General features: G+C 39.2%; 1 long non-coding RNA gene across 1 annotated transcript; it reads right to left on the bottom strand.

The window, feature by feature from the left end:
- Positions 1-722: 722 nt before the first annotated feature.
- Positions 723-8,657, bottom strand: LOC143842611 (uncharacterized). Its single transcript, XR_013233221.1, has 3 exons — positions 8,525-8,657; positions 1,549-1,604; positions 723-1,003 (listed from the first exon to the last, which is right to left on the bottom strand). It is a non-coding gene; the product is annotated as an uncharacterized LOC143842611 (long non-coding RNA).
- Positions 8,658-10,838: the final 2,181 nt, after the last annotated feature.

The raw sequence follows: 10,838 nt of genomic DNA on the forward strand, positions 1-10,838 counted from the left end.
CTGATAGTTGGCTGACTTTGAGGTAGCCCAGAGTCTCCCCGGGCTGCACCGCCGCTCCAGATGGAAAATAAAGCTGTGGCCAATTCATTGCCAAAATCTATTGCTTTGTATGCATATCTTCCTTGTTGGACCCTTTTTGTCCTCCTGCTAGGCAATAAAGGTAAGCATGCAAGCAATCTTGGAGGGAAAATGGGGGGGTTCAAACAAATAACATTATAAATAACATTATAGTCATTTGTAACAATCATTGCCTCTTGTGTTTTACAGATGATATAGGGATCTAATTAAAGATGTTTAAATCTTTTCTTGTTGAAATGTATTTACTGTCAACAAACATAACATGTTTGTATCTTGCTTCCTTTATTTTGAGTGGAATAAAGAAACCGAGAAAAGCTTTCCCCACAGAGCATTTGTTACTCAAATAACCAAAGGGGGAAAAAATTATCTGTCACAAGGGAAATCGGTAGGAAATTACACAAGATTCCTGTCTGTGAAAAGAGGAGGGAAAATATTCTTTACTGTCTGCTTTATTAGATAAACTGTTGAATTGACACTAACACATTTACAAATAGTGAGATCTAAGTATTTAAAACTGCTGTTATTTCATAAGCTACATAAAATCTGCTTTGAGGGTCATGTACTTAAATCCAAGTGGACATCCTATTATCCCTGCTGGTTTTGTCAACCAGATTTCAAAAGTAGCGCTAAATATCCTCTGTGTCATGTTAGCAAGAAGTAATTCTATAGGGTTATGATAATAAAGGTCTGTCTATAAATCAACCAAACAAGCTTTCCGAGATTTAAAGCACTGAAGTTGGTGCATTGTGCCAGGCAAGTACATAGACATTTTATGGAGTACACATATCCCAGACTCTTCCCTGTCTTCATCATGAGACCACAGTATCCAACTCTAAACTTGCTATTCAGAGCATGACAACTCATGCTGCCACTTTGACCTTTTTCTGACAGGCTGGCTATTTCCACATGGGCTTTATGGGCTGATCTAGGGAGAAAAACAAAGCGTAAAAAGCAACCTCATCAGAAACGCAAGTCAACGGTATTTGAGTTTTAGCAAACATACGTACATATAGTACAAATATACTGAAAGGATGTCATCAATCTTTTGAAAGAAAAAATAGACAACAAATTACCTGTATACTTTAATCTTTCATCTTTATATTTTGTAAATATTGACTATCAATAATCATTGACTAAAAGGGGGAAATGGAGGATGGCCAGAAAATACTGAAATGATTCAGAAGTCCAGTGGTGCCTTAAAGATTAACAGTAGAACAAAAGAGAAATACTTCTTTACACAGTGAGATTAAAATGTGGAAATCACTGTCAGGAAATGTAGTGATGACCACAGGCATAGACACCTTTAAAAAGGGATTAGACAGATTCATGGAGGATAAGTCTATCAGTGGCTACTAGCCATAGTGTCTACAGAGAAATTCATCTTTTCTATGGAGATTTCAGTTGAGAATTTTAACAGTTTTCTCTTCTCTGATGCCAGACAGGGAGAGGGAAGTCAGTCCAATTGCTCACCTTCATACAAATGCAAATAGGTCTGGTTACAGACAATGAGTAGATCATGTTCTCTCCTAGACAAGTGGATGTGAGAAAAGAAGAATTCTGGTAAGCATTTCCAAGGTGGACAAGCTTGCCTGAACCTAAACTAAATTACCCCATGCAAACCTTCTAGCTGGATTTTTAGCACAAAAAGACTCTTGAGATTTTGCCGGCACTTTTTCCCCCTGGTTAGTATTTCTTGAATATTTGTTTCCTTTGTCTCATTTCCAAGAAGCCTTATCATATTACACTGGTAAGTAGCTCGTTGCCCAACATATTTATTTATTTCAGTTATTTCATGTATAGCTCCTAGAGAGTAATAGAGTTGTGGAATTATGCACCAAATGGAATGTCTGTGTTGACTATATTTGTATGTATTTATCTAAAACATTTACATCACGCCTTATTCCCTTAAGGAAGATAACAATGTATGTTGTTGTTGCAAGGAATAGTCAGGCATATCCATAAAGAGTACTTGGCAGATAATCCAGGAGACATAAAGCAGAAGCACTTAATAGGCTGTTGTTCTTCCTGCAAAGGACACTCTCCTCCTTTATCCACATCAACAGGCTCTTTAGTTCCTCTTCACTTTCTGCCATTAGAGTAGTATCATCTGCATATCTGAGGTTGTTGATATTTCTCCCCTCAATCTTGATCCCAATTTGTGACTCATCTAAACCCGCCTATCTCATGATGTGTTAAATAGGCAAGGCGATAGTATAAAGCCTTGCCGAACTCCTTTCTCAATTTTGAACCAATCAGTGATTCCATGCCTGGTTCTCACTGTTGCTTCTTGACTTACATATAGGTTTCTCAAGCGATAAGATACTCTGGTATTCCCATCTCTTTAAGAACTTGCCACAATTTGTTGAGCTCCACACAATCAAAGGCTTTAGCATAGTCAATGAAGTAGAAGTAAATGTTCTTCTGGAACTCCCTAGCTTTCTCCATGATCCAGCATATGTTGGCAATTTGATCTCTAGTTCCTCTGCCTTTTCAGAATCCTGCCTGTATTTCTGGAAGTTCTCAGTCCACATATTGCTGGAGCCTAGCTTGTAGGATTTTGAGCATAACTTTGCTAGCATGAGAAATGAGTGTAATGGTGCGGTAGTTTGAACATTCTTTGGCATTGCCCTTCTTTGGGATTGGAATGTAAACTGACCACTTAATTAAATCTATACAAGATACAAATTACCTGTGAAATAACAAGCTATGTAAAGATGTTTAATGGGAAAGGAAAATCGGGGTTTTGTGAAAAATCAATTCTATCCTCCATGCAGAGGAGGCATATTAGCTGAGTTGTTCAGATTTTCCCTAAGACTGTCCCCATAGCAGCTATCTCCTCCCCCACTCACAGGAAACTTAATTTCTTTTAAAAATAGAATTAGAATATCATTATATTGATATAATGTCACAATAAATACATGTACCAGGTACACAGAATTCACAGCTTTAATTTTTAAGATAATAACTAGCCCATTCCATTGCAGAGATATAATGAATAAGACATATCTTGACAATGGAAAGAGCTAGTTGTTGACTTTTAAAAAGCTTGCTTTTAGTGGAACTGATACACATTGCCCACCAGGAATTTTGTCCCCTGGTCCTTGCCCCTCTCAGTGGCACTGTCACCAAATGTAAGCTGCACTTTGGTGATGCAGGCAGTTCCAAGACTTGGTCCGTAGCAATCACAGTAGTCAAGCATAGTGTTCTCCCCTGCCACACTTGCCTGACATAAGGTTCATAGTAACCATCCTTGAAATTCACTTCCATAACTGCTCTTCCAGAATATAGAAAAGTTAGAAAAACATAAGGATGTCATCATACTTTTCTGTTTGTTCCAGTTGGGGGGAAAATCTAGTCCAAACTTTTAAAATCAGAACAGAAAATGCAGTTGCACATAAGTCATCATCTAGGTAAAATCAAGCAATGATTGCAAAGAGTAAGCAAGACAAACTCATTAGAGATGAATGTGCTGATGGGTATTACTACTATCACAAATATAATCACAATACTGCATGGTAAATGGAGAAAAAAGCACTGGAACAGTGGGTACATGGGAAATTCCTGGATATTTGGGAGTAGAGCCTGGGAGAAAGGGCATCTTTCTCTAGCTAAATGAAGCAATCATCAGAAAAGGTTATTAGGAATTACAATGTTCTTTTTACCAGTAAAGGATTTACCAAGAGAGGTCTAGTACAAGCCAAATTAGTAGTGTATAAGCTCCAAAAAAGTGAAATCCTTATGGGCAACACATCCTGGATTTGTTTTATTGTCACCTTTCTTATAGGAACTTCTGATATGAGAGTTGTTGTGTATTTTGGTCTTTCCAGTTATTTGTTTGGGATGCATAATGACTTGAACGACCCTTTGGTGAGAAGAGAATAGCAACAGTTTAATAGCATCTAAATGCACTTTCTAACCACCAAGTTCCATTCATCCCTGCACTCCCATGGGATGAGGATGTCCAGTTATTCGGAGATTTCCGATGCATATTTTATTGTTTCACTTTAAAAAAAATCTGAACATGTGTGATGTACTTCTATACATGCAAAATACAAGACAAATTTATTGTAATAAAACATCAGCTCACTATTTCTAGCACATTTCACAAAGGCCTCCAATGAAATCCCTACAGGATCAGAAGCTTGTGACAAGCTATGCTCTTTCCCCCCCAGCATATGCCATTGTACTTGGTGATAAAGTGGTTCAGAGTTCCTGAGCGCAAACATTAGCAAACTTTGCCTGAGGCAAAAGTGACTACAGAGCATTTCTTCTGGCTTGCCAACTTCAGATAGTTTAAAAAAAATTAAAAGAGGGAAAACATATTCTTGACAGCAAAGACATTTCCTTTGCTTTTAGCTGCACTTATCAATGATGAATCTTAGCTTAGTGATAGTGTAGAACAGTAGCCAAAAGGAACTAGATTGTTTTTCATTTCTTGGTCTCATCAGGATATTGGATGCTACTGAAATGGACAAGGCCATCTCAAAGACCAGGATAAAGGATAATATTTCTAAGTATTCATTCCTGAAAGTAACATAAGGTATAAATCAACCAAAAGAGTCAAAATCACCAACCAGGCAATTTAAAAGACCCTTAATACATTATTATAATGCTGTATGACTATTAACTTACACAGTGAATGATCAATTTTACTATATGAAGACCAGGAAGGCAACAGTTATATTGGTTAGTGTGCCAAACTAGGGCAAATTCAAGCACTTGTAAGCAAAGTTTACTTTAATGCAATATTCAAGGAGTTGTCTTAGGATCTGGTGGTATATTATAACATATCACTGATAAACTTAATTACTTTTTTGCCAAAATAATTAGAAGAAGAGTTGGTTCTTATATGCTGCTTTTCTCTACTCAAAGGAGTCGCAAAGTGGCTTACATTCACCTTTCCTTTCCTCTCCCCACAACAGACATCTTGTGAGGTAGGTAAGGCTGAGAGAGCCTTAATATTACTGCTCAGTCAGAACAGCTTTCACAGTGCTGTAGCAAGCCCAAGGTCATCCAGCTGGTTGCATGTTGGACCCCCCAGAATCAAACCCAGCTCTCCAGATTAGAGGTCTGCACTCCTAACCACTACACCAAGCTGGCATTTGCTTTGCAGGAATTGATGTTGCTAATAAGGACACTGACACAAAGATTGACATAAATCTGGCCACAGCCTTTAATAACAAAGTGAGCTTTGGAAAGCATGGGGAACAAGGTTTTGCCTTCTTGTGGTCAGCCGACCACAAGGCAGCCCAGCACGGCCTGCTCCTCAACGGGTCATTTTGGCTGTACAGCCCACTTCAACCCGGACGCAAGGCAGGCCAGTTAAAGGGAGGAGGCAAAATGGAATTACCCTACTGGGCGTCCGCCTCTGTTGGGTTATCCTGCCTCCCGGAAATGTGAGCCTTCAATCAGGCTTCGCATCCACCCAGTCCCTTAAGGGGACCCCCAACCTAGGGGAGGCCAGCGCGCAAGCTTGGCCGCCCGAACTTAACCTTTCCCCATGCTCCCATTCCGCAGACTGTGACAATAAATTGCAATATAACACCATGAAATAACAACTTTTTTTTTAATACCGAAAAAAGAGGGCGGGAGGGCGGGTTTCACGATCTCTGAGGCTGCAGGGAGAGGGAAGAGGCCGAGGCACAGGGGGCTGTCTCTTAAATAGACGCCCAATCAGCCCCGCCTCCAAAACGCCACGCTACGTTTAGCTTTGCCCGAGGGGTGCTGGGAATGGGAGTTTCCTCCCACCCTGCGTGTCCTCTGCCCGCTCTCTCTTCTGCTTCAGCAACGGCCCCTCAAGGTTAGTCTTCGGGGCTATTTATTGTTGTTACATTTGTTGTTATTGTCAGCCATTCAGTTGTAACTGAGTCTTGGCAGTTCCATGACACAGCTGTCACCATGATCCCTGATTCTGCACCACCCCATACAGACATGCAGAGCTCTGACCAGTGACCATTTTGATTACGTCTAACCACCGTGTTCTTTGTCTGCCTGGTTTCCTTTCTCCGCTTACCAATCCTAGCATAATTGCTTTCTGCATCGATTTGGATTGCATAATATGGCCAAAGTAAGTGAGCCAGTTCTTGAATGCATTTGAGCTTTTCACCATTATTGTGACATTGCATTTAGATATGTCCAGGACACATATATTAAATCTGCATGTGGCTATCAATGTGTTTGTGGCACAAATTTCTCTTTTAAGATAAGAACCTTTTGGTTTTCCAGTGTTTCTTGATTTCTCCTGTTTTGTTCATGAGGATTGTGAATTATTTGTGATATCTGAGCACAAATTTTTGGATTTTGTTGTTTTAGTTGTCTTGAGAAGATATTTAATTGTTAAAAGTGTTAAATTAATTGTTAAAACTGTTAAAAGTTTTCCCAGTAGCATATCCAATTTACTCATCTTAACCAAGTTGAGATTAATGAATATTCAGTTAAACATATCATGTTTGTTTTTTTCTGGGAAGAGATTATTGACTTGCAGGCAGGCATTGCAGGCTCAAACAGGCATGTAGACTCTTTTCTTGGCTTTTATAACAGGCCACAGCTTTATTAACACTTACAAAATTCCAACTCTGAAAGTGCTGGCCAGGCAAGGGAGTGGAGGTCTGCATAATGTGGTCAGCCAACCACTTTAATTAATCCCACGGTCCCCAGGGTGCACGAGCTAGTTCTCTGCCAGCCCCAGGAGCCTTGCCATGGCTTCATTTCCAGGAAGGTGTCCACCTAGAGTCCCACTGGAGGCATATACATACAGTGGCCCACTCCAGGTCACCTGGCTTCATGAACTCTGCTTGGCTTTCCCCAACCGTAGTTGGCTCAGTTCGCATCCTGGCCCCTCTTAAGGAGGTCCCACTGATGTCAAATCAAATGCTCCTGATCTGAATTCTCCTTTTAAAGGAGGTTCCTCCCCCATGCCCCCCTTCTCCAGCTGTGACAACTGTAAAAATCCCCAAGAACATAATAACCATAATTCCCAAATATCAAGCTCAGGTAGGCCAGGTGGGAAATGCTTTGCTTGACCACTAGAAGAAGGGTGGTCAGTGGGCATGCGGATCCTTAAATAGCTGCATGCTCACTCCCCCTCCCCTCTCCCATGCAATGCACTTTATGCATGCCTGAGCTCTCCCTGCCTCGCGCCTTCTCCCACCCAGCCCGCTGCTGCATCAACAGCAGCCTTAGGTAAGTCCTGCCACATTTTATTCATGCCAATTTTGTGTTAGAATGTTCACTGATTTTTGAGGATGCTTATGTATTTCAAACTATCTACCAGTCCTTGGATGGTCAATGAAAATGGATCCTCCTTGTCCTTACTACAGCTAAAGGACTTGTATTATAACATTGCAGAGATAAATGCCCACCTCAGGTAAATCTATGGAAACACTGTATATAGACTTATGTGTAGATATGCCACCACTATTGTTATAGTTTTGTCTCTATATATACCATTTCTTCCTTTAAAAAAACGCCTTAATATCAAAGAATTGGGAATAGTTGTGTTTAACCACAAGCTATTTAAGTCCCTTAGGATCTAACACCAAATACTTCCATGTCACTGATACAAGTTGATACCTTGATAGCAATCAGATTCCTTACTTGAGGACAAAATCTTAGTTGTCCTCACAAGCATGACATTTGAGATTGCATACTTAGTGAACATTTCTTCAGCTAAGAAACCATAAAGAATGTTGGAGTCACATATATGTGATTAGTAGTGAAGAAACAGCAACAAAAAATTGTTTGAATGACACTCAACAGCTTTGAGCAGGTGTGGGAATCTATCAAACCACTTCTAAATAAGTAGAGCAGGCTAAGGAGCATTTAATCAAAGTGTGACATGTTTTAAAATAATAAATATCAAATTAAATCTACATTTATCCAAATAAATTCAACAAATGATAAGTCATAAAAATGTAGAAAGCAAATGTCTTCCCTAAGGATACTAAAAGTGGGCTTTCAACTTCAGCAGACTACTATACAGTTAGTTGTGAGCTCAACATTTTATATGGAAATTTAAACCATCTGTAGTAGTGTAAAAATATTGAAGGAGAGGTGTTAAAGTCAATGCAGTTTTTGCATTAAACAAATCCCTCCCGTGCACACCGAATTGTCATCCATAGCATTTTCATTTATATTGGTAGCTAAGATGCAAATTCTGGTTTGGTTATACTCTGATATTGTTAGAAAAATGGAAAGGCCGGACAATAAGCCAGAGTAATAACATGAATTCTCCAGACTTTAGTGAATTGGATTTCAGAACAAAACTTGTTCCTCTGGAAATAGGTGAAGTGTTAGGTGGTGTTTAAGGCTATGATTAACTGGAGAGTTCTTGGGTCATTAGGACTTAATGGCAAATTGCATGCGGTACTGTGCTTCTCTCATCAGGATTTCCAATGGCCCCAGACATGGAGACCTGGGAAGCAAGAGATCACTATATACATTTTACCTGAAGCTGGGCATGTTGATCCCATACATTTCAGCAGAAGGCTATTATTCAGAGTTGGTGCAGTGTAGTGGCTACTAAAATCTGGGAGAATGGGGTTCATATGTCCATTGTGCCATGGTTGTTGCTGTTTGCTGGGTGACAGTTGGCCAGTCACATTCTCTCAGGTTGCTGTTGAAGATAAAGTGAACGAGAGGAGGACAATGTGTGATATATACTCCTGTCCTATTCTGTCTCAGCATGACATCAAGTTTTGTCCTGTTCAAGAAACATAATATGAACTGAGAAGCTAACCAGAAATGAAACTATTAGCTAGGCAGACCAAATGAAACTATTAGGAAATAGGCATTCAAAAGGAAAGGATAGAACAGATATTTTTGTCATTTTTTGATCTTACAGAGGGTACACAAGCTACTTTGTAGCAGCCAGCAAAATCACAATCTACTTGTTGAAGAGCAATGGTCTACAGGCAGTCTTACCACACATTCATCTTTATGTGCGCACAAATGGAAACATTCATCTTGTAGGGAATAGGTGACCCTGTTTGGGGGCTGCAGGATGGACTGAAGATTTTGCTGCATCAGCAGTTTCATAACACGAAAACCTCTTGGTCAGGTATATTGAAGTCATCTTCTCACATAACTACAAATAATTTGTTAAGGCATAACATATTATTAAACTATTACATATGCCTACCAAATAATAATGTTCTGATGGTCAATAGTAATGAAGGAATGCTCCATCTTATCGAAAGGCTGTCAGAAATACAAGGTTGAATGCTTTGTTTATGCCATTGTCAAAGTATCAAGCATGGTACTGATGGATTAGTCGCTTGGGTAAAAATTAATTTAAATCCTATCATCCTTTGAATTACGATTTCACCTTGTTAAATTCCCCATGAAAATAACTGACCTGAGAATATAGATGCCACAATCTACAGCAAGCCATCAAGTTGTACCAGTACGAAAATGTTAGAAAAATATTATACGGGTTGCATGTCACTGACGCCTGCCTGATCTATGAACATGGTATATGCCTAGAGGAGATTCCCTCTGTATTCCAGTGCTGTAATTTCAACAGTGTCAGTGTGATTACTCACTTTGACAGTGCTCATTAAATTGTTCCAATATACAATATAAATCATTTGTATAATATTCCCCTTGTTTTACAATGTAACGTAATGGTCATAAACATACTCACAAAGCCAGTGAACATGAACTCTAAAAAAACAACAGCAAAGTATAAGGCCATCTTAAGTTCTTTTATACCTGAAGCTGTTTGTACTTGTGAGAGAGGACAATTTCCTTTTCAATGCATTTAAAACAGTTCTCACCAGCACTTGTCTATTACAGAAGAAATCATGTATGACAAACTGCTACTAGGTTCCTGTAAGCATCTTCCCAGAAAATTCTTCCTGGTCCCTAGCCTTAGGTTACATTTTAACTCACATACTATAAGTGCTTAATGTGATATAACCATGTTGTATTTTCTTAGGGAAAAAATATCAATTTGAGATGTCCCTGGATGTCTTTGTGCTGGGCTAATATTCTAAAATATGGCCATTATGTGAGACGTTGACACTTTATCACCATGTAAGGCAACAAAGAATTTCCTAGCCAGGAAGTATTTTAAAAATGACCACACATGTCCACATATCCTTCTGAACAAGATTAGAAATTAAGAGTTATCTGTGGATAGTGTCATCCAATTTACTGCAAATGAGATCTCTGGGCTAGAGTATGGAGGAGCACCAGGGAGAAGGAGAAGAGATGCATCTCTCAGGTTTCTGAGTTCCATTGAAAAAGATGTAAATTATTCACTTTCTTTGAACCAAATATCCCAGAATGGAAATTCATCACTTCGTTTATGTGCTGTAGTACAGCGTTCAAAGGGAAATGCCACCTGTTTGCAGCAGATGGCAAATTACCATTGAGAGAGTGATCGCCTATACTGAAGATGTCATTTGCTAATTCCAGCATGAGGAGGCAATTCAGGTGCTGCAAGTCAAAGCAAGTCAAAGCAAAGAACTGTGTCTTATAGTATTTTCTGCTTCTTTTCTATCATCTGAAACTGAATATTATTTAGCACCTTTCTTTCTGTAATGTAAGGACTTGTCTAGAATAACAACACAACAGCATCAGGGGTAAGGAAGTCTCAACTTTTACATGGATTAGGAAGCAATCTTAAACACATCTACTCAGAGATGAGTCCTAGTTTAGTCAATGAGGCTTACTGCAAGCTTCAGATATTTATTTAACATGAAGAATGATTTAACGTATTTTACACAGTTTGCAATTAGAAAAGTAACAGCAAATTC

This window comes from Paroedura picta, chromosome 8 (assembly GCF_049243985.1).
Source record: "Paroedura picta isolate Pp20150507F chromosome 8, Ppicta_v3.0, whole genome shotgun sequence".
Classification (NCBI taxonomy): Eukaryota; Metazoa; Chordata; class Lepidosauria; order Squamata; family Gekkonidae; genus Paroedura; species Paroedura picta.